The 25,362-nt window shown below is 33.0% G+C and overlaps 2 pseudogenes; one reads left to right on the forward strand and one right to left on the reverse strand.

Annotated features, from left to right (window-relative positions):
• The first annotated feature begins 12,557 nt into the window (after positions 1-12,557).
• Positions 12,558-14,905, forward strand: LOC120196465 (annotated as a pseudogene).
• Positions 14,906-21,250: 6,345 nt separating this feature from the next.
• LOC120196571 lies at positions 21,251-22,032 on the reverse strand (annotated as a pseudogene).
• Between the last annotated feature and the right edge of the window lie 3,330 nt (positions 22,033-25,362).

Raw genomic sequence — 25,362 nt, forward strand, 5'->3', positions numbered from 1 at the left:
CAGTCAACTAGTGGACATCATAAACATTGTTCCTTCAAAACATGTTGAAACATTGATTTATGGATATCTTCTTAGTAACCTCTTTATCAAACTTGGTCTAGACGTCTCTCTCGACAATCCTATCCCACTCCAAAACCAAATCAATCTTACTTCCTTAAAGAAAGTGGATTGGAAAAAAGATGAGGAAACCGGTCTTTAGGTTTTTGACCCGGTAAGCAGACTCCGGGAGCCAATTCTTCACGTGTTGCTCCTAGCTCCTCTCGTGCTCCTCCTCCTCCTCTGGCACCGGCTGCTGACGATGATCCTGAGTTTCAACAACTTATGCAAGATATCGACGATCACGTTCCAGACGATGAGCCTGCACCGGAACCAGCTCCACAAGAGGATCAAATGCCTCCATATTTTTGTTCGTTTTTGGAGACATTTGATCTACGATATGCTTCCATCGAATCCCACTTGACTGCTACTCACGAAGCATTAAATCAACGCTTAGACACTTTGGAAGCTCGGCATATGGAGTTTCAAAGGGAGATGCTTGCACACATGGATGCTCTCTCTCTTGAGATGCAAGCCCGATTTCCTCCTCCGCCTCCCGATCCCTCTATGGACGAGTAGACCTTGTTTTGTTTTGGATCATCTTTGAACTTTTATTGTTAAAACATTTTGAATACTTTTGGGGATTATTATTTTTATTTGGATTGTTTGAATTTGTTTGAAGATATAATTTGGATGCTTTGTGGTTTTTAAACTTGATATATATATTGGTTTGATTTGAATTTTCACTTTGAGATTAATATTTATTAATTTTTACATCAATTTCATATTAGTTGCATTATAACCAATTATGCCATTTCACATTTGATTATGAATATTGATTATGAAACTAATGGTTAATGTTTCTCTTGATTGTGATCTTAGCAGCTTAAGTTATATTACTAATCAATTGGCTAAATTTTTTTTACAACCTTGTTTAAATTTTCGAGTCTTTTTTATTTAACAAAAGGGGGGAGAAATGTTAAGTGTTACAATGTTTTAAAGGGGAGAAGTGTTATAGTAAGAGGGAGTAGTAGTTTCAAAATTAATTTCAAACTTGATTTTTCAAAGAAAATCTTAAAATTATTCAAGTGTTTTGTTATATCAAAAAGGGGGAGATTGTTGAAAACATTTTGATATTTTGATATAACAAATTAAGTTTAAATGAATTTTAAGATTTTACAAATTATTTTCTAAGTATATTCGATTCAATTAATCGGATATCAAATTATTACTCCAAGTCTTTTAAGATCAATTTCAAACCTTACTAAATGTGTAAAATTTGTGTTTTATACTTAAACTATTTTTAACAAATTTTCACAAAGTACTTTGAACCGAAATCAAGCCTAAAATCAATTTTTCAAAGTGATGCACCGATGCACCAATCCATGCATCGATGCACCAATTAATTTTTCAAACATCGAATGCATTTTATGCATCGATGCACATACCATGCATCGATGCACAAGACCATACATCGATGCACTCAGGCTTTTTCAAAACATCGAATGCATTTCATGCATCGATGCACTAAGAATCCAACGGTCAAAATATTTGAATTTTACATTGATGCACCGATGCACCTAGGGTATTCATCGATGCACTGACGCTCCCAACTGCTTTAATTAATTGTTTTCGCACTTAAACGGCTCTATTGACTCCACTAATCATCCCCAACATTCAGAATCATTTGAAGGTGTATTTAGACAAGCTTAGAAGCCATTGATCAATAACAAGAAACAATAAGCAACTAGAATCAAGAGAGAATCAAAGAGAAAACATCAAACCTCAAGTTTGAGCATTTCAAGCCTATTTTTCATTCAATATTCATTTTGCTTTCAAGAACACTACTTGTACTCAATTGTATTCATTTTTTAGTGTTCTTTTCTTTGTTCTAGAATTGTGCAAACAATCTACCTTGTGAGGATTTCCTTGTAAGTTTGCAAATTTGTAATCTTCTCTTTGAGAAAGAGTGTTCTTAAGAATTGGGATATATTCTTGAGGGTGTTGTAAGGTTATCTCTTTGGCCTCAAAAGAAAGAACAAATTAGTGAATTTTTTGGAAAATCCTTAGTGTGGATAGCTAAGGTAGTGGACGTAGACTTTGGTTAATCTCAAATAAGCAAAAATACTAAAACTACTAAGCATTTTTGGGTTAAGGAGCTCGATTCGAGGGTTTTGGGTCAGAATTTGGCAAAACAAACTTTGAAATATGAATGAGAACGTCGAAAAATATAAAATATGAGTTTTCTACAATTTTGACTTTTTGGTCAAAGTTAACGGTCAACATTCAATCAACGGTGGACTGGGTCAGATCGGGCCTGGTAGGTGGGTCAGATTAGTGGGTCGGGTCAGTGGGTCAGGTCGAACACGTGTCGGGTCGGGTCAACCCATTCCAAGCAGTCCACCAGGCAGTGGACTTTCCCCACTCTAAAGGGTGATGCGTGGGGGCGCGTGCAGGGCCATAGACTGTCGAAAAAATTCCGATAAAATTTGTATAGCTATTTTAAGGGGTTTTGAGACACTTACCAAACTCGGTTCACAACGTTGAACAATAGAGAGCTCGATTCTGAAACATCAAAAACTTGATATACCTCACCCCCTCACACGCCGACGACAACGAAGATAATAAGGATACCGGTAGACTAGGGACGATGCAAGGAACACGATGGTATAGGAGGTGTCGAAAACGTAGCAACGGTTGATGATGAATTGGCGATCAAAGATTTCTTTCTTTAAAAGGAAAACATTTTGGAGATAGAGAAAATATATTAAAATTTTCCCTAGATTTGGGGTATATAAACCCTTAAAATGGAAAAATCATATCATAGGTCCTTCATCTTTAATTACTTTCTGAATTTTGAATCCAAATTTAATCAAAATTTTACTTCGGTCCCCAAATTCAATTTAACCAAAATTTTATGCCCTATTTTGGGGTGTGACAAAGACATATTTCATTAAGGATGGGCGAAAATATGAATGGAAACAGCTCAAGCATATAGATATGACTTTTCAAGAAGAATTGGTTCATCAAAAGCTACATATTTCTTTACTATGGTCGGCCACCCTTTTGGCACGAATGACTGCCTTTTTAATCCATCTTGTAAGCCTCATAAATAAGGCATTTGAGTTCATTTTGTAAACAATCAACTTTTAGTGAATATACTTGATAGAATTCATTCTCTTTTATTCTTTAAGAACTCTATTGACTTTGTCGTAACGTTTTTTGAAAATGAAAGGTTTCAATTTTAATAGAAAACCTTAATTTATGACTTATTTGGAAAAATTTTATTTTTTATTTAATTTGATTTAAATTTGCCATCATCCTTTGGATTAGGTAGGTCGAATACCTAAAAACGCCTTTTAAAACCATTTTTTTAAAAATTGTTTTTACGTCAAAATTTTTTTTGCACTTATCAAAAATTCATTTTAGGTTCGAGAATCGATTACGCGTGGAGAAGGGTAAACACCCCCATAATGTCCAAAATTGGTACCTAGTTGCTTATGCATTGTCGTAATAGTGGAAATAGTGAATTCATGTCAAAATTAAAGTACGATCCTTTTTATTGAACATTGACTAATTTATTTCGAATTATTTGTTAAGGGACATTCCTTATTTTGAGAAGAAAGCACATATTTGTACATCCTCTAATGGGAAGTCTATCACATTTATTTCTTCTCTATACAAGAATGTCTCCTCTTTATTTAGCCACAAGATTACTCAAATAAAATATAAATACAATAAAATGTCAAATAAAATAACGATAATGCCATAAAAGAAAACCACACACATCATCATTATTTAAGCTAAAAAGGAAAAATTAATTACCAACTTATTCGAACACTCCAAGAAATTTGCACTATCAGTATAATTAAAGAATGTAGGAAAATTATAAATTATAAATTATAAATTATAAATTAAAAAATATGGTTATCTTATTTGAAGTAAGTTTTTTTAAAAAAAATCATCAAAAGAACATATGAATAAACCATTTTTACTCGAAATATGCTCGATTTCTTTTAAGTTCACTTTTCGTTCCAATATAGTATAGAATCGCGCTACTTCTATAAAATATTGCTTTTCATGCCTATTCTACGATAGATTTTCTCAAAAATGAATACGAGTAAGAAAGTCTTGTCGAATATTAATAAACAAAAAAGATATTTTATAAGAGTTAAAATATACACATATTAATATATTATGTAGAATATGCATGCAAAAATATATAAGAGCATAGGTATACATTTATAAATATATATACATAAACATATGAGTTAAAATATATTACAAATATATACACATAGTATACACATGCATAAGAAAATAAATGGAGGATGAAATCCATAGCAAATATTTAATATAATACGCATACATTCAATAATAATAATAATAATAATAAACCAAATAAATAAATAAAATGTGTTCATATGTTATAAAGGATTAAGATGCTAACAAATAAATCTTGCAAACCAGAATAAAAACACATAAGTTAAAGGGGCATAATAAATGAATGACTAGATTAAGATAATGCTAAACTAGTGGGTCAAAATTTAAACATGGCAAAAATCAAGGAACATAAAACAAATATCATACACTATAGATAGTGGAACTTAAATAAAAAACTAGGCAGAATACATGACCAAAATGAAAGATATTAAAATGACGTATCAAATGTAAAAACAACAAAAACAGAACCAAAATGAGCAAATGGACTACAACGAAAAGTCTTAAAATAAGATGCCATAACATGAAACAATGGTTAACATGGAAGAGGAGTAAAATGAAAACAATATAAACTAGCAACCTAAATTAACAGCATAAGCATAAATTGCTTAAGTAAACAAACAAGTATGAAAACGAAATGAAACGCAAATAACATGCTCGAATCACAAGAAAATAAAACTTCATTAGTGACCAAATTAGAAACATCACAAACTATGAAAGACCTATCGCATGAATAACCCTAGAGCTAAAAATGCAAATTCCAGTCCCCAAAACGACACCATTTCATGCTTCATATATATCCCTAAACTCAATGCCAAAAAATGGCCAAAGTCTCTCATTTTTTTCTAAAAGGGTAAACTCTCTCCATTCTCTCCACTCTTCCACCGTGAGAGAGATGAAAAACTCCAGCCACCGTAGATTGAAGCGAGAGACAGAGGCCTACGACCCTTGTCGAAGCCCCGCGACCTCGGCCACTCTTCTCTCGAACGATCTGGCCCAAAAACTCACCCTTCAAAAACAACAAACTCTTTCAAAACAAACCAAGTTTGAAACTTTTCCACCAACTGTCCAAAAACCCTCTCTAAAAGGTAAGGATTTATCTTTGGTGATGAAGAAGAAGTCGTGACCGCTGTCCCCAAAGGTAGGATTTTTATTGGTTTTCTTCTTCTTATTCCTCTCTGTTTTTCTGTTCTTTTTTCCTTTTTTAGTTGTTGTTTGGTTATGGTTTTTCGCTGTGGGTGATGATTTTTTTGGTTCCCTCGTTTTTTGTTGCTGTTCAAAATGGGTTATTGATTTTGCTGAGAAAAAATTCTCCCTCCATTTTCATTTTTTTGTTGCTGGTATATATGCCTCTCAAAAAATAAAAATCCCTCCTTTGATTCCTTTTTTGCGTTTTTGTTGTTTTGCATGCGAGAGGATAAGAAAAAGGGGCTTTCCCGTTCGATTTGGCCTCTTTGTATAATCAAATGAACACCAGGCTCCTAATCTATTTTTGACGCGTTTTGACGGATGATCTCTGCTCCCTGTCATTGTTATGACAGGGAATGTGGCAGGGGTACACAGGCGATGGAGCAGGAGGTGGACACCAAACGAGGGTGCATGAAGAGCGCAAAGGCTCATGCGTGCATCTCACGCTCAGACAGATCGGACGGATGGGATTCCAGGAACATCTGGACCGTTGTATTCCATCAGATATAATGCTGAAGCGTGGTGATGGAGGCGACTGGCTAGGGTTTCACTACCCTAACTTTTGTGTGTTTGATCTGAACCATAGATCCAAAAAGGACCTAACAGTCCACAATGGGTTGCGCAACAACATTAGGGCTAACACTAATCTTCACTTTGGTCAAAATTTGGACTGTTAGATCACAGCAATTGATCTGACGGCTGTGATGATCTTTCCCTTTGGCATCGCTGGAGATGTTTAGAAAACCCTAATTGATCTAGGGCTTCCAACCGTGGGCTTCATCTAGGCCTTGGCTGTTGAGATTATAATGTTTGGTTTGTAATGGACCTTCAATGCATTTGGATGTATTAAATTAATAGTTATTAGTTTTGCATTTTATTTATAAAGTTTAATAATATTTATAATAACTATATAATAAGAACTTAACTGAACTTAGTATATACCTTATAATATATAATATATATATATATATATAATACCATTACTAATTATATAATTATAATTAACACTTAACCGAAACCTATATATATATCTATAATAAAATGATAACTACAATTAAAATTAATAATCAAAACATACACACACACACATATATATATATAATTTAAATATAATTATAACATAAATCCATATAATAATAACTACTAACCTATTAATAATAATAATAGTTAGAATTGATAATTAAAACTAATAAAATAATAATAGTAACTTACTTTAACCCTAAAGTAATAACTAATAATTTTAACTAATATAATTTATTTAAAATAATTAATAAAGATATATGATTAAAACTCGGATGAAAATGGGTGTCTACAACTGTCCCTCTTTGCTCATTTTCGTATAACAAGAATAGAGCAAAGACGAAAAGGACATAAGTTTTCGTTCGGTATCTACTTCGAATATCTAGAATTATCTCAAAGGAAATTGAAATGATCTTATCCTCTACCTATCCCATTGATTAATCTGTCTTTGTGCATTTTCTAGGAAATAGGATTCAAAATTCTTCTCGCTCGATTAGCCCCAATCCTCTATACGTCAGGCCTACAAAAACAAGAACTTCATTCGCTAGACTGTCTGAGGATTTATTTGTAGTTTCTTTTAAAGAGTTAAATTTGGTATGGTTGATTGACTCATTCATTTGATGATGTCGAATTTGAAAACGACATTGTTCCTTCACGTTGAGATCACTAGTCATATTTCAATGATTCGTTCTATTGTTTGAGAATGTCAAATTTGATGATGACATTGTTCCTTTATGTTGAGGATGCCTAATCACATTTGGATAATTTTCTCATTCATTTAAAGACGTTGATATGGTTTAACTACATATAGGTATTTGCTTTATTTTTCTGAGGAAATCAAATCTGAAGACGACACTACCCCTTCATATTGATGAGATTTAGTTGTCTCTTTTCATTTTAACACCATGCCCAAAGGTCTTATAGATGGCCCAGAGGGACTTAACATTTTTGCTCGGAAGACTTATAGATGGTCCTAAGGATTTACTAAGTGAGAAATCTTCTGGAAATTAATTTCTCTTTAATTTTGATAAAGTGTTTGTATTTCACGCCTTATATCAAGGCTATGACTCATATGTTGATTGGGCTTCTTCATCCTCGAAGTTCCACTCTCCTGAATATGATTTCCTCCATGTTTGAGGTTTGAATTTTGGCTCATTTTTCTCGAGTCTTTGTCATCACAAATCTTCTTCTTTCTTTGAAAAATCTATAAAAAAAAGGTGTACCTATATATGAAAGCATGGATGCAATTATCTTGAATGTATATATTACCAATGTAATATATTTTTTTATGCAAATGATGTCTTCATGCATGCATGCATATGAGTTGGTTATTAATCTTCTTTTATTGGAAACCTCAATCTTCCTCTATTAATCAATCAAGAACTTACCCCAATACCAGTGTGATTGCCTGTTAATTCAAATTTTTACTTTTCAAAGAATCATTCTTCTCATCTATTGTCTTCTTTGTCTTCTACTTTTGTATTTGCATTTCAATATCTCAAAATAAATGTATTATATTGATGAACACCTAACTTGGGTTCTTGTCACGATTGGGTATAGGGTCTATATGTCTCTTCTTTCCACCAGGTAGCTGTAGACACTAATTTTTTAGTTTTCTTTTATTATTATTATTATTATTATACATTATTATTATTATTATTATTATTATTATTATTATTATATTGTTATTAATTAAATAATTACAAGGCCTAAATACTCGGTGGCCCGTTTACAACCCGAGGCCCAACAGTGACCTAAACATGGTGGTCCAGATTCAGAAGCCTACCACTAACCCTAAAAACATATTAGGGTTTTCATCAGCTCTCATCCGCTATTACTTGCTGTCGTTGGATCTAGTCTTGATCCAACGGCCCAGATGGTCCTAATAAGGAAACCCTAGGGTATCATAACCCTAAGGCCACGCGGCCACCGCCGTTGCTTCTAGAGTTTCAGCCGCCTCGATGACACCTCCAGAAGAGCCAGCTGCTCCCCCCCACGTTGCACCTACAAGGTGAGTCACACTATAGTATGGTGACTCACCGAGAAAGTCCTCTGTGACCGGTCCTAAGATAGCTCGGTGGTGGCCTATAAATATGGCCACCAAACCTGCAAAAGAAGATCATCGACAGCAATCAACACCAACAAAAAAACAGAGAGCAAGAACCTGAGAGGAAAAAAATGAAGAAACCACGACAGCAAACCACAACAAGACAGCAAGAAAAACCCGAACCCAACAGCAAACATTAAAAGAAAAGATAAGAGAGTGGAGTAGCTTACCCTTGTAGGAGTCTCCAAACCGCCGTGCAACCGCCAAAAGCCGAATGTAAAAGACTAGATCTAGGCCGAACAGGAGACTTTTAGGAATAAAATGACTCAAAATCAAAATAAGGAAAGTGAGAGCTTTATTTTGGTATATTGTGGGATTTTCCGGCCATCGTGCGGTGGTGACCGGCACCAGAGCACGGTGGCCGGTTGGAGATCATTTCTCGCCGGTGACAGAAATCTAGAGAGAGGGAGAAATAATTTTTTCATATCTCTCTTTAAGAGATAGAATGAGAAAACAGAAATGAGGAAGCTTGGCCCTTAAGGGTCAGATTTTGGGTTTATATACCCCTCTCCAAAACGACATCATTTTGGGGAGGGGTATTTGTGTAATTTCATAGGGGTAAAACCTTGTCCGCAACCCTTTAGAGTTTATAAACTGTCATTTTAGTCACTGAAATCAATTTATGTTCCTTTTAATTTCAACTTTCAATTGTACTTTATTATATTTTAGTCACTGCACCATAGTTATAAATATTTAAGGGTAAATACTTTTTAGTCCCTGGTAATTTGAATTACTTTTATTTTGATCCCTAATAATTAATTAGGTTAAATTACACTATTAGTAATTATATTTTTATAATAATTTTGAATTATGTCCTTTAATTTTGATATTTTACTTTTTAGTCACCAATGTTTTGTTTCTTTTCATTTTTGACCCTGATCTTATTTTTATATTTTGCAATTTAATATTATTGTTTTTAACTTATTATATTTTAATCATTATTTATTTTCAATATTATTTTGTTATTACTTTTATATTTTAATTATTGCTTTAATTATTATTTTAATTATTATTTTATTATTTTTATCTTAGTCTTAAATATATATATATATATATATATATATATATATATATATATATATATATTTGTTTAAATAATAATATTTATTTATTTTTGATATCAAAGAAAAGGACAGTCTTAAAGCAACTAGATGTCCTATTCTGATATTTTAAATAAATAAATATCTTACTTATAAAAATTAGAAATACATATTGTTTTATTTAAATTATTTCTTAGAAAAAAATCATATTTTAATATTTATATATTTTTAATATTAAGAAATGGGTTGTCTTAAAGCACCTAGAAGTCATTTTCTGATATTCTTAAATAAATAAATATCATATTTTCATAAATTATATATACTAATTTATTTTAATTATTTTTATAGAAATGTTTTATTAATATTTATTTATTTTTTAATATTAAGAAATGGACTGTCTTAAAGCACCTAGAAGTCCTTTTCTGATATTTCTAAGTAAATAAATATCTTATTAATATATTTTCTCAAAATTATATAAATAAATTTGAAATAACATGATTATGAATTAAATATATTTTTGAATTTTCAATAATAGAGACAATTTATAATTAATGAGTACCAATTTTGGGCGTTGTGGGGTGCTAATCCTTTCCCAAATGTAATCAACCTCGAATCCTTTTTTATTAATAAAAAGAACGCATTTTTGGTTAAAACACAGACTAGTTTATCTTTTAACTGATGTTTTCTTAAAAACTCTTTTAAAAGATAATTTTTAGGTATTCGACCTACCTGACCCAAAAGGTCGATGTCGACTCCCTAAACATTTTAAAAAACCATTTAGTTACACCACTTTTCCCGCCAAATAAAATTCCGTGCCCGAACGAAAACCAGTTACGACAGTAGTTGTCTTGGGTCTTTAGACAAATTGACGAGTATTTTCCCTTACATTCTGAATGTAGTTCGTCTTTCAAAATGACGTCTTCTTGTTGTCATCTTTTTTCCTGTACCATCCATGCAATGATATTCTTCATTGTTGCAATGAATTTCTTTGACTTTTTTGCTGATCAAGTTGAAATTTGTTGCACCATCAAAATTTGGGTATTTAGTAATGCCTCATTGTGAGCATTTTTTCATCTTTTCATGGCTCATCACAATTTGAGCGTCATTGTTTTGCCATTCGAAATGTCTCTTTTTCTTCCTCGTATCATTTTTTCAATACTATCAAACCTAACTTGGGTCATCATAAACACCGTCATAGGTCGTTCTTTCTACTTCTCTGGTTCGATGATAAGTGATTTTTCTCGATGAGATCTTACACCAATACTGACACTAGCTTTAGGTCATTGAACAAATGTTGCTAACTACAAATCCAAAAAAAAGTTTGCTAATTTCCAAGATTGTTTATTTTCTGATGACAGAGAAGCAATCGACATGTCTGCTACGAAAATGCCTTGAATCTTTGTTATAAATTTTGATACTAAAGATTATCCAAAAAAAAATTGATACTAAAGCATCTCACACTATGCCATGCTTTTTCCCTTGTTAGGCCGACCATTTTCTTTAAGTTTTGTTATTGATGTTGATGATGTCACAAAGAAGTATTAGACATTTTCATATCCCTGACTCGTTTAATCCTTCAGATTTTACACATCAGAGGATATGTCTTTGTTGCTTTTGTATTGCTTTTTCTCCTTGCTCTTTTTTTGCTTCTTGTCCCACTTTTATTTTGGGGGCAGTTGAGGTAGGATAGTTTCATTAGCTTTAGGTCCCGTTTGGTTCACGTCATATTTTATTCCTGAGAGTAATGTTTTTTTTCCGGGTAATGATACCCATGTTCGGATGAGCTTCATTCCCAAGTGCAGGAAAATAATGAATACCAACAGTGGTATTTCTTTCCTCTTCTCCCAGGAATATCAATCACCAGTCTCTCTTAGATATTTGTTTATTCCCGGTTTCATTGTCTAAAATACCCCGCTTCATTCTAGCTGAAAGAAAATCTTCTGCTTCTTCGATTTGGCGTTCAATTTGCTTCTGTCGTATTAGTCTCCCATCTCCCTTTTAAGTAGTTGCTTCTGGCTTTGATATTTTCAACATGTTTCTATATTTTCTCTACTACTACACTGATCTGCCCATTTTTTTTTTAATTTTTATGGGTTCGTGGGACTAATTGAGATGCAACTATTTTTCAATGCACCCAGATTTGAGCTCACTTGACTTGCAGCAGTTAAATCCATTCAAAATCTAAGGAGTTATCTATCTTTCATTGAAAAACCAGGTATGTTTTCATAGATGTGAACCTTTTCTTCTTCGTTTATAAAACTGATGCATTGTTTATTGAACTGGAACTTTTCTGTGTTTGGTTTGATTTCTCCTTCAACGCTAGGAAAGTTTGTTTCTTCCTTCTTCCTACCAAACTAGGGAGCCCAAGATACTGTTCGAGATTGGAAATACTTGATACTTCCAGTATTCTCCTCACATCTCCTATGTTCGCATCAATCACGTTTGTTCTAAAAATTAATCCGGATTTATCCAAGTTTATGGCCTAGCCTGAGCTTTTCCCATATATGAGAAATAAATTCTTTATCTTCCCTGCTGTACTTACTGTGGCTTCCCCAAATATTAAACAATCATCCAAAAACGTTAGGTGAGTGATTTAAGGGGCATACCCGTTCAATTTTACACCATGGAACGTGTTTTTTTTTTGTTTTTAATGATCTATGATTAGTTGGATAATTAAAATTTCTTAGAGTTGGAATATGGCTTTATTACTTGACTATCTTCTAAGTGGTACTGGCATAGTTTCTAAAGATAGAATGAAGTATAAAATTTGCATATGATTTAGAACTTACGGTGCATAATTGATTTTCAGTTTTTCTTTTAGGTTAGCTAAGTATCCTCCGAGATTGTTGGCATTGTGTTGAAATTATATGCATCATTGCCACGTTGCTATGTTAGTCGTTATTGCTTATAAATTTATATTGTGCCACTTTTTTCTTAATATAAGGGATCATATTCTTGATTGGGGTCACTCTTTGTCTAAAACACTTTTTTCTTCAAAAAAATTTCCCATTTGTAGGAATGATTGAGCAGGAAGTTGTTGAATACCGGAAGAGTTTAGCTATTCGCTTTTCTGGTTTTGATGTCCCAAGACCTGTTAAGACATTTGAAGATTGTGGTTTGGCACCAGAATTAATACGTGTTATTGCAAAACAAGGGTATGAAAAGCCAACCACTATTCAGTGCCAAGCCTTATCTATTGTCCTATCAGGGAGGGATGTTATTGGTATAGCAAAAACGAGTTATGGTAAAACTGCTTCTTTTGTGCTTCCTATGATTGTCCACATTATGGATCAGCCGACCTTCAGGAGGGGGGTCCAATTGGAATGATATGTGCACCTACCCGAGAAATAGCACACCAAATATTCTTGGAAGCGAAGAAATTTGTAAAAGCCTATGGTATACGTACCTCTACTGTGTATGGTGGAATGTCCAAACTTGACCAGTTCAAGGAACTAAAGGAAGGATGTGAGATTGTTGTTGCTACACCTGGTCGATTGATAGACGTGCTAAAAATGAAGGCATTAACAATGACGAGAGCAACTTATTTGGTGATTGATGAGGCTGATCGAATGTTTGACCTTGGGTTTGAGCCACAAATAAACCGCCAGACCTTACTATTTTCAGCAACAATGCCCCGCAAAGTAGAGAAGTTAGCCAGGGAAATTCTCAGTGATCCAATCAGAGTTACAGTTGGAGAGATGGGAACAGCTAAAGAGGATATTACTCATCATGTTCATGTAATTTCTTCAGACTCTGAGAAGTTACCCTGGCTTCTTGAGAAGCTGCCTGGAATGATTGATGAGGGTGATGTTTTGGTGTTTGCTTCCAAGAAAGCTAGTGTTGATGAGATTGAGTCTCAACTTTCTAGTAAGGGTTTTAAGGTTGTTACCCTTCATGGTGACAAAGATCAGGCTTCTCGAATGGAAATTATACAAGTTTAAATCTGTCATCTACCATGTTCTCATCGCTACTGATGTTGTTGCTCGTGGTCTTGACATCAAGTCAATTAAATCGGTTGTGAACTATGATATTGCAAAGGACATGGATATGCATGTGCACCGTATTGGTAGAACAGGTCGTGCTGGTGACAAAGATGGCATTACTTATGCTCTTATAACTCAGAAGGAGGCTTGGTTTGCTGGTGAATTAGTAAATAGTTTAATTGTTGCTGGGCAGAATGTCTCAACGGAACTGATGGATCTTGCTATGAAGGTAACCTCATCCCTTGAACTAATATTTATTTTGTAGCCAATGGCTTTCAGCCTTTCACTAAAGTTAATAGAAAGTGATAGGCAACACCCATTTTTTGCTTCAATTTTGGTCGTCTTCTATGTTGCATTCCAGTTTCAAGCAACAATGCTATAACTAATGGCGCTATCTTAAACACTTAACAAGTTCTCCATTCTTGAAATCTGTAGATTTGATCTATGTGTATGATAATGGTGTATTGATACTTGCTTTGTCTATAAATAGGATGGGAGATTTAGGTCCAAGCGTGATGCAAGAAAATGAGGTACGATTCTCTTTGACATACAATGTAGTTGTTATGTTTGTGATATGATTGCATGTAACTTTGTATGCAAGCAAAGCTTTGTTTAAGCTTTTGTGAAGTGAAAAAATCTAAGGCAGGGATCAAAAAGTTAATCACCATTTCTTTATATATTTTTCCAAGATAATTCATGTTTGCTGCATTTATGAAAGCCCCTTGAACTCTGAAGTGATGTATGCTATATAACATGCAGGAAGAAAGGCAAAGGAAGGGGTGGTGGCGGGGTGGCCGAGGTGTGTGTGGAGTTGATTACGGTCTGGGCATTGGATATAATATGCAATCAAGTAATGCTTCTTCCCAGGCTGTTCGAAGTCAGAATGCTGCTGTAAATTCTCTGAAAACTGGTATGATGGCACAAATGAAGAGTAACTTTGTTGCTGCTTCATCAAACCCTCATAATAGTCATGGTTTCAATAGCAGTTCAAGTATCAGAGGACCATCTTTGTTTGGATTTGTATTCGGCGGCACCATTGGTGGGGATATAAATAGGTCTTAGACGACCAGTTCATTCGGCACTGCTCCTACATCAGGATCGAACACTTCACAAAGTACTGGACAAGACACTAACCAAATGAGTTCAGAGAGGTCCCCTTTTCTCAACTAAAATTTTATGACACCATTCTGTGATGCTTTATTGTTTTTTACTACAACTTCTATGCTGATTACGCTCATACTTGGCCATTTTCTTGCAGTTCTAGAGATAGACCAAGAGAAAGATGAAGACCCTCTGGGTGGGATCGCTAGTCTTCATAAGCAGGAAATTTTCTGTTCAAATGTTGAATTAACCTTGTATGTATCATTGTCGTGCTTAGTAAGTCCTCTTTGCTTTTTGTTTAAATATGCTTAGTTTTCATATTTACATTTCTCCAAAACTCCCACATCTGCTCTTATTTGAGGAGTACCTTTAGTTGATAGAGGTGACAGTAATTTCTTATAATTGCAGTGGAATCTTTTGGACGAATCGATCATCTTTCAATGAAACAAAGTAAATAGCAATTTAAGCTTCATTGAAGGGGAAGAAAAGATGCAACAATACCAATAATATTGATTGAGTATCTAACATATGCTTGGTTGTATTGTCAACCGAAACCTAATCGTCATTAAAAAAAAATAGCAATGTAAGCTCGATTGATTATGGATTTATGTCATTTCAGGATTGGGATCTTAATCATTTGGATTTCAATTGGATTTTCAGGTCGTATCACGTTGAGTCCATATCATTTTAAGTTGTTTAAATCAATTCATTTCGAGTTCAAAATGAGCAATTCACATTCGGGTCATTTCAGGTTCAAAATGAGCAGATATAATAACAGATTTAGAAACAGATGTCAAAAGAAGTGAAAATTACATTGTATGATAGTGAAAAAGGATAACAAAAAATGAGCAATTCACATAACCATAAATTATGTAAAATTTAATATTAATTAAAATTAAAATAATACATGATATATTTAAATACTCAAGTAATATATTATCAAAAGATAGAATTTTTATATAAATGATTTTTATTTAAATATTTAGAATTTTACTTGTTAAAAATATAGAACAAAGACAATTTGGTAAAATATACATTCCAGTAATCTTTTATTCCTTCAACCAAACACGATAATCTTACATTCCTATCAAACCAACCAAACACAGTAATGTAACATTCCCAATAATCTTATTCCCTGGTAATTTTTTAATCCCACTGGTAATCTTACATTCCGTGAATCAAACGCACCCTTATGGATTTCTTTTATTCTTGAGAGATTGTACTGTTTGAAAATATTTTTCATCTTTTTGACTTTGAAAGAATGAAATAATTTTTTAAAATAAAATGGTGCCCCTTACTCCAGGGTTACAGTTGAAACAAATCATTAATTTAATGGAAATGAAAATAAAAATAAAAGAATATTCAAATTTTAAAGAATTATAGCTCTTTGACAAGTGTTAAGATTGATAGGTTGGCTTTGGTTTGGCTTCTTAATTTTTTTTAAGGTTTCAGTTATTGAGACGTCATTCCTTACTTAGGGTCCGTTTGTTTCACTGAAAATATTTTTCGTAAAATGAATTACATTTTCTGAAAAAACATTTTCTAGAAAACGTTTTATGACATTTGGGAGATGTTGTTAAACCCTTTTTATATTAATTGATGAATTTTTTAAAATTTATTTATTATAAATATTAAATACAATAAATAATATTATTTATCATAAAACTTATTATTATTATTTTTAAAATATTAAAATATTATTTTTTTAATTTTATTAATAAAAATATTAATATTAGTATATTTTATTGAAATAAAAATATTATAAATTATATTAATTATTTATTAAAGTAATAGTGTTATATTATATTTTAAAAATATTAATTACTATATTTTAAATATCTTTATTAAAATATTATTAGATTATTATATTAATATTAAATATAAATAATATTATTCATTATTAATAATTTAATAATATTATTTCTATAAAATTAATAAATAATATTATTATAATATAATTTATTATTTTATCATAATATTAAAAATATTATATTATATTATTAAAAATGTTAATAAATATATTTTAATATTTTAATAATTAATATTTTGATTAAAATGATATTAAAATATTATATTAATATTAAATTCATAAAATAAATTATTTTGAGTATTTATTCTTTGAAGTGAAAAGTTCGGAAAATGACTTACGGAAAATCAGACCGTAAGTCATTTTCCAGAAAACATAAAGGAAATTATGTTGACCATAAAATGTTTTACGTTGACCAACCAGTTTGCCTCCAACCAAACACTGGAAAATGAGGAAAATATTTTCTGGAAAACGTTTTACGTGAAACAAACGGACCCTTAGTCCTTGCAAACATGGTAACATGCCTTTCTTTCTCGGCTTGACATTCCAACTAGATGCAGACAAAATGAATCAACCAGCATATTTAATTGCTAGACCTTTTAGAGCACTTCTATTTCAGTTCTATGAAATCTCCCATTTGTTCAAGCTTCATAAAATCCTTTAGTAAAGGCAGTGCATAAATATTGGCCTACAAATAAAATTTCTGAGTGCTTATGTGAAGTCTACTATAATAGGTGTTTCTCAATTCCCTTAGTTCATAGTCCACCGACACTCCTTATTAATTCAAACATCGAACTTTGTTATTACTTGAATTTTATTGATTTGATTTAACTCGCCTTTATTTTGGCTTAGCTGAAGGAATCATCTCGTCACAAAATCTTTGACTTGATAACCACAGTGGAGCAAACAATGAATTGCCATGTCTCCAATTAATTTCACGTTTTGAATATAATCTATTCATAAAGCCATGACTTTGAGTTATCTCTTTAACAAATTGCCTTAACAAAATAACTCTAGCTTTATTGCATTTACCTTGTGATGATATTTCATTAATCTCCTGGGTATTCGGATTCAAGATTTCTTAACCTCATTGAGAAGAACCTGTTACAGTCTGAGAGTCATCGAAAGTCAGAAAAATTCACCTTTAGAGTTAAATTTCCAATCATTTGACTTAAACTAAATTCATCTACTCCACTATTCCATCTGTGAAGATTATGATCATCATTGAATGTCTTCAATAGGAGCATAATCTAATCAATTTTGCATTGTTATACACAAAAAATGCCTTATTTTGTCTGCTCATTGACGTACCTGAATGTCAAGCTATTTGATCGTCTCTTCATGGGAAGAGAAAATTAGTTTTGTCCCTATAAGAAAAGGGTATGATGTTTGGGTTTATCTTCTGGAATAGGATCATGGGTCCCTTTTTTTGCGATGGTTCAATCTTGTCACTTGTCAAAAAGCTAAAAGAATAATTTATTATTATTATTATTATTATTATTATTGTACTTCGAAAGATAGCTTGTTTCATTATTCATAGCTTGAAAAGGTAGCTTTTATTAAACTAAAACTTTAAAAACATTTGTAAAAACAAAGTAAATATGAAAAGAAATTCAAACAAGACGTTATGTTCTCATGGGAATGCAGCTAAGCTTCAAAATAATGGATAATGACCATTTCTGGCTCATCGAGTATGCATCCATTGTTCAATCAACTCTTGTGTCAATACACCATTATCAATGAGCTTTTCTATCTCTTCCATCGGTGACCTACATCTCTCTGTGGAATGCCCAGATGCCCCATGTGGAAATGAGATATGCCATTTGGATCATAGCTATGAGAAAATAAGCTCAGTGTTCCTTTCATTGGTCTAGGAACAAGATATTGACCTTCAATCAGATGAGGGAGCAATTCTGCAATGGACACTTGAAATATCTAAAAATATTTGCTCATACGAGGAAATTTCTTTGGTGGGTTCGATTGATCTGTTGACCCTTTTCTTTTATGGACATGAGAACGCTGGAGATGAAATTCATTTACTTCATTATCCTTTCTTGTCTACTGATTGGATGAACTTTTAGGTGCAATCCTCAATTTTCCTTTTTGAACTGTATATTCTATTGTCTCCTTCACTATCACAAGGACTTTGAAATCACTTATTGAATTTGCTAGCAATAATTTAAATAAATGAGTTGGAAGAGTTTTATAGAATGTGTAAGACATCTCTTTTTCTAACAATGGAGGTTGTACCAGAGCTGCTACCCCTCTCCATCTTAGTGCATATTCCTTGAAGTTTTCAATAGCTTGCATTCTCATATCTTGAAGATCTCGATGTTTTGGATCCAAATCCAAAACATACTTATATTAATTTAGGAAAGCACTGGCCAGATCAACCCATGACCTGATTTTGTCGTTGCTTAATATGTTGTATTATACCACTGCAGGTCCAACTAGACTATCGTGGAAGTAATTAATCAGCAGCTTATCATCGCTCAGATAACCCATAATTTTTCTATAGAATTTTTTCAAATAGAGCATAGGACAACTGGTGCCATCATATTTATCAAAGTTAGGCACTTTAAACTCGTGTGGGATGACCAAGTTAGGGACCAAACTGAACTATCTCGCATTTAGCTTTTTGTAAGAGACATCAATACCTTTTGCATCTATTTGGTGATTGCTTAGGGTGTTTGATTCTAATTGGAATAATGGATTTGTTAAGACCTTTCATTGGATTCGAACGAGATACCCCTAAATCATTGCAATGCTCATTAAATAGCGGAGGACATACAAGACCATTTTCTCTAGTGTTCAAGTTGGCAACAACATTCATTCATTTGTCTTTTTCAGCTATTCTTGTCACTATCTGATCAATCATCTGGCCCTTGATGACGTGGTTGAGCATGTTATCTTCCATGTCTTTTTTCAGTTCTTCTAGCATTGCTTCCATCTTGAGTGCTTTGGGAATTTGGAATTGTTATTATGATTACTTCCATGAAATGCTTTGTAAATTAAATCCATGTTATATTTTAACTGAATAATGCATGTATAAATGCTTAAAATAAATGCTTAAATAAATACATGCCATGCAAAATGAAAAAAAAAAGTGCAACATGCAAATGAAAAAGGTATTGATCCTAACTTGAATATAATAGAACAAGTTTCATTGAATACGAAAGTTTGAATACATCAAATAAACTAGCTTTACAAATAATGAACAGCTTTAGCTCCTAGTTTCTCAACTCCTCTCAACAACCAAGTCATTTTCCACTCGTTATCTGATGTCGAGTTTTCAATCAGCCTCAATTCCTTTGCCAAGCCAGCTAGGTCGACCAATTGATAAGCCACAGTGCTCGCTTGAGCAAGAACATCTTTCATGGCCTTGTCTTTTTCATTATCTTCTGTTTCAACACTTGAAGTTGTAAACGCCAATGTTCATCCTTCCCTGTAGGAGTCCTAATATGATCAATAAGCGCTTCCACAAGATTTTCAGCATCATATAGAAGTCTTTTCATTTTTTCATTCTCAGCTCAACTGTCTTCTAATTCTTCATCATTCTTGTTCTTATGTTCTCGATAGGAATCTTCTATCTCAACTATGGAAATATTTAACCTCTCATTCTTAGCATGACATCTTTTCAAGTCCTTTATGGCATTGTTGCACTGACCTTCTACAATTTATAGATTATAATAAAATTTCTTAGCTCGACTTCCTTGTATCTTGCCATACATTTTCCACTGCTCAACTTCTTTTTGCAATTTAATGACTCTTTTTTCCATTCTTCTAGGGTATCACTCAAACCCATGCTTTTGAAAGCTTGACCAAATCTTTGAAAACCATATTGTGTTGCCTCCAACTTCTCTAGTCATATCATCATTTTCATTCTTCAACTTACTAATTTGAGCTTTATATTTCTATTAAACTTCCTTCTCTTAAGCATCTTCATTAATTCTCTTGACTTCAGATTCAATTGGTTCTTCGTTAGTTGGACTAGGTTGACCTTTTGTCAGAAAATCTAATACTCTAAACTCTAACAGATGTTGAACTCAGTTTTGAAGGCAATACAATCCTTGATAGAATGACCACGATTCCCAGTATGACACTCGCATTGAGCGTTAAAATTATTCCGCCTTGTATACAAAGGTTGCAAATGTTTAACATGTTATGGGGCCACTTCTCATGCTTCTAGCATCTTACCATATAATTCTCGGTATGAAATAGGAATAGGGTTGGTACGAGGAACATTACATTTAGACTTTTGACTTTCTTCTGAATTTCAAATTGTCGAGTGGTGGTTTGGAATTGACTTCGAGCAATGGATTGTCACAAAAATGTTTTGATTTGTCCTGAACTTCACATATATAGGTATTTTGATGAATGTTGGGATTTTAGAGAAAATAGGTTCTCCTTATTTGAAACTCAGTACTCCTACCCGAATGAAATATCTGACTAGGGGTGTAAACGAGCTGAGTCGAGCTCGAGTATTGCTGAGCTCGACTCGACTCAAAAACTTGCGAGCCTAAAATTTTCAAGCTCGACTCGAACTCAAAAGATAATATTGAAACTCGACTCAAACTCGAAAAGGCACGAACTCAAAAAAAATTCAAAAGCTCTACTGAACCTCAAGACTCGAGCTCGATTCAAGCTCGATTTAAACTCGACAGGTTAAGTTTCATTTGCTGAAAACCCATCCCCTTTTATACACTCACTTTACCCCTTATTCCCCAAGGACCACCGACGTGGGATATCAACTAACAAATGCATAATCCATATATTTTAAGCTTCTTTTTACTCTCATCTTTGATCTTTGCTTCAAAAACAAATCTTCCTGAGGAATTTCAGTCCACTTTTTTGTCTCTAAATCATACTCCTCACCGCAAGTGAGAACCCGTAGATCCTTCCCAACTCCACCAATTCTTCCGATCACATAAAATTTCTTATCCATAAATACCCCACTACACATCTTTCTTGACTTATTCATGCTTGGTAAAGTCTCCCATTTCTGAGTCTCAGAATTGTACATTTCTGCAGAGCTCAGGATATTACCCTGAGAATCACAACCACCAGCTAAAATTGCAATCTCCCCAAGACTAGCTGACCCAAACAAGCAACTCAGTTCCCACAGCCAATGATTCCTTATTTGAAAAAATAAAACATTCATTGGGAGGTATCCTTGGCAAATGCATCCACCTATATCTAATAGGATCAAATGCCTCCCATTGAAGGAGGTGACAAGAAAAGTAAACCCAATGCTCAACAACACCGTTCTGCCTCCTCAACTTATAGATCTCTCCACTCCTGATCAAGGAACGAAAACTTCGATTCAACATGGAAATGGAACCATAATCAGACCTCGAGCACTTAATCAGACAATTGATGGAGTTATCTCTCCCTATTGATTGGATTAATGCAACCGAGTAAGATGAAAAACAATAATTAACATATGCAAATTTTGTTGAAGCAGAAAAAAACCGAATTCAAGATCAAAAACAGCTTCAGACAAACGGGTACCAGATCTAAGAATTTCATTGAACACAAACAAGAACAAAAACAAAATAAAATAAAATGTAAGTCAGATTCAAACGAAGAGAAGAAACAAAATCTAATCAGATCTACTTATAATTTTATCTCATTAATCATGAGATAAACACAAAGCGGTAAATAAAATAGAAACATAAAAAATGAAAAACAATAAAAGCAAATAAGTGATTGATAAAGAAAATGAAACAGGAATAGTAATACTAATGTTGTGAGCGACTTACTGATTGGATAAGGAGAAGTTTGGCAAGGAAAAAAGAATTCAAATGAATCTCTTTTTGCCAAACAATTAATACACTATCTCACTCTTTTTCTTTCTTTTTTCACTTGTTGTCCCTTTGATTTGTTGTTGTAGTTCTTGGCATTCTATTATCAAATCTTAATAGGATTAAAAAGTACCCGGTTTCAATTGTAGGATGTTGCTAACCCTGTAACAGTTGAAATGCTTGCACAATTTGTAGTTTACAGCCACTTCAGGTCACAACCTAAGGGTGCTAATATGGATGACAAAGCCTTCAGTGAATCCCAAGAAGAGACTCGAGCCTCTGCTGGATTAGCTGATTCAAAGGTTCATAGTGGTTGTTCTATTATACTGTTTTAACTGCTTATAGTTTTCAGATCTTGTCCTCCAAATAATATGTTTACATTGCAGATTCTTTCTCAAGAATTGCTGAGGAAATATCTAACCTATGTCAAGTTGAACATATTCCCAAGATTCCATGAAAAGGATATGGCCAAGATTCTTTCTCAAGAATTGCTTGTTTTCAATTTTGTCTTGTAATTTTAATTATTTGACATTGTAATCCCTTAGTTGGCTTGTTTAATTTAATGAGTAATTTCTACTTTGTATGCCTATTTTCAGTTTTATATTGTTTTGGTCCTTCATGACATTTTTAAAATATGACTTTATGTTATTAATAGTAGGGTTAATCTTATATTGTTTCATCTTAATGTATGTGCATTTGCATTTCATTTGTATGCATGCATGTATCGTGTAAGCACACTTTAGTTTTGGTAATAATTTAGTCCCTGTTTAGGATTGTCTTCTTTAAGTAGTTGTGTATATTTATTGTGCATGTTGATATGTTTATGTATAAGTATGTGAATGATTTATTTAGGAGTCACATAACATCATTTTGCATAATTTCTATATTAGCTTTATGTGCATAACTTAAACCCTAAACTATAAACCCTAAACCTAAACTATAAACCCTAAACCCTAAACATTAAACCTTAAACCCTAAAATATAGACCCTAAACCCTAAACCCTATCACATAATTATAAGGGATGAGATGTCTTAGTTGTATTATGGAAATTTTAATATATTTTTAAAATTTTATAATTATCAATAATGTATTTTTAATAATGTAATTTTAAAAAATCTAAAATTATAATATAACATTTTTTCGAGTAGCTCACGAGCTTTTCGAGTTGAATATCGAGTAGCTCATTTCGGCTCGTTAAGAACTCGAGTCGAGCTCGAGCTCGAGTCGAGTCCATTCGATCTGAGTATTTATCGAGTAGCTCGCTATCTGTCTCGTCTCATCTCATTTATAGCCCTATATCTAACTTTGTGCTTTAATGGCCACAATTTTCTGTGTTGTGACCTAGGCAACCCAAGTGATAATTACATTCAATGTCACCACTATAGCTTTCAAGATGAAATTATTCCTTTAGCTTGGGTTTTATTCGTGTTATAAGTTTTCTCTCGACAAGCATTGAGAGCAATTTCTCATATATTATTGGAATCTTACCCAAGGACTTTTCCATCTTTGCTTTCTTGATTTTTCACAATGGTTGCCTCCACTCCCTTTGAGTTGAACATCTTTGAACCTCCAGATGGTTTGTTGATACAAATGGTGAAAGTGTGTGATTCCTCAGACATAATGGATTCTTCTTGTCCTACGATTGGCCCTTGAATATCTAACATTACTTTCGCCATGAATGTACGTTCATTTAGTTTGTTATCTCCTTGTTCATGAATGCATTTTCTTTTAACTAAAATAGACATCTTATCTATCATCTTGGACATTTGTTTCTTCAATCTTGAATTTTATTCTGCTTATTGTTGATGCTAACACTTCTTGATATATCTGGGGTGTTGTCCTTGAACGAATTGTCTCCCATCTCTCTCGAAGATTCTCTAGGATACCAACTCATATATGGGCCCTTGTCTATCTAATCGTGAAACCTCCTATCCATTTATGAAAAGTTTCTTATTAGATATTCAACTATGGATCAACACCTTCTCGTTATGATGATGTGATGTAAAGAAGGCGATAAAATGTACAAAAATAAAAAGAAATAAGTTGGTACAAATAAGATAATCGGTAAAGATAAAAGTGCTATAAAGAGATAAATATAGCACTTACCCCATCATGATATCTAACCAAACATGCTTTTATTAAATAGCAATTCTACCTGGACATGTTTCTACTAGACATTATTTATTTTGAGAATTAGACCCTAACCGCATGGTATCTAGTTCACATGATTTCATTCAAAAAGAAACTTATTTTATGAATTCAAAGAAAAAATGAAGATTTAAAGTCGTTCATCCCTTGTGTACACCTATTGATACCTATTAACGGGCAGAGGTTCGGTATGGCTTTACCTAGGGAGACCATTATATGGTTCACTATATGCATTGTTTCGGCTCTATGGGAAAATGTACTCGAATTGTCCTTGTTGTCGGTGCCCCTTGGGCTGCCAAACCCTCAATCCTTATCCATTATAGGCTAAAATAGATCGAGTTAAATTCGAGGGGATTCACTTCTCTATACTCATACGAGGAATAAATCCCTACGAAGGTATAAGGTATGTGTACCCCAGAGGTTATTTGCTAAGACTCATACGAAGAATAAATTCTTATGAGAGCAAAGTGTTCACCCCTACTTAATTGACACAGAGCTTGGGTATAGAGCTTATGTAACCTCCTAGACCCGGCCTATGCATTTCGACTAAGTCTAGTGGATCACATACATGATTCTTAAAGACATTTTCTGAAACCGTTATTCAATCATTCTAAAATCACATTATAAAGGACATGATATTATACTATCAAAACCTAACTCATAAATATAATACCAATAAGTAAAAAAATTAATTTAAAACATGTCTTAAAAATCAAAATCACGATAAACCGAATAGTAATAGCAAAAGTGTCATCATCCTAAAATACGATACTTTAAAATAAGGTCCATGTCACCAAAATAAAGTCAACTAGCAAGATAAAACATTATAATCAGATATACTTCAAGAGATATGTTGATCCTCCAAGTGCTCGAACCGATGTATCTAACCAACAGTATCTGAAAGGG

Source organism: Hibiscus syriacus, unplaced genomic scaffold (genome assembly GCF_006381635.1).
Source record: "Hibiscus syriacus cultivar Baekdansim isolate YM2019G1 unplaced genomic scaffold, ASM638163v2 tig00117034_pilon, whole genome shotgun sequence".
Lineage (NCBI taxonomy): Eukaryota > Viridiplantae > Streptophyta > Magnoliopsida > Malvales > Malvaceae > Hibiscus > Hibiscus syriacus.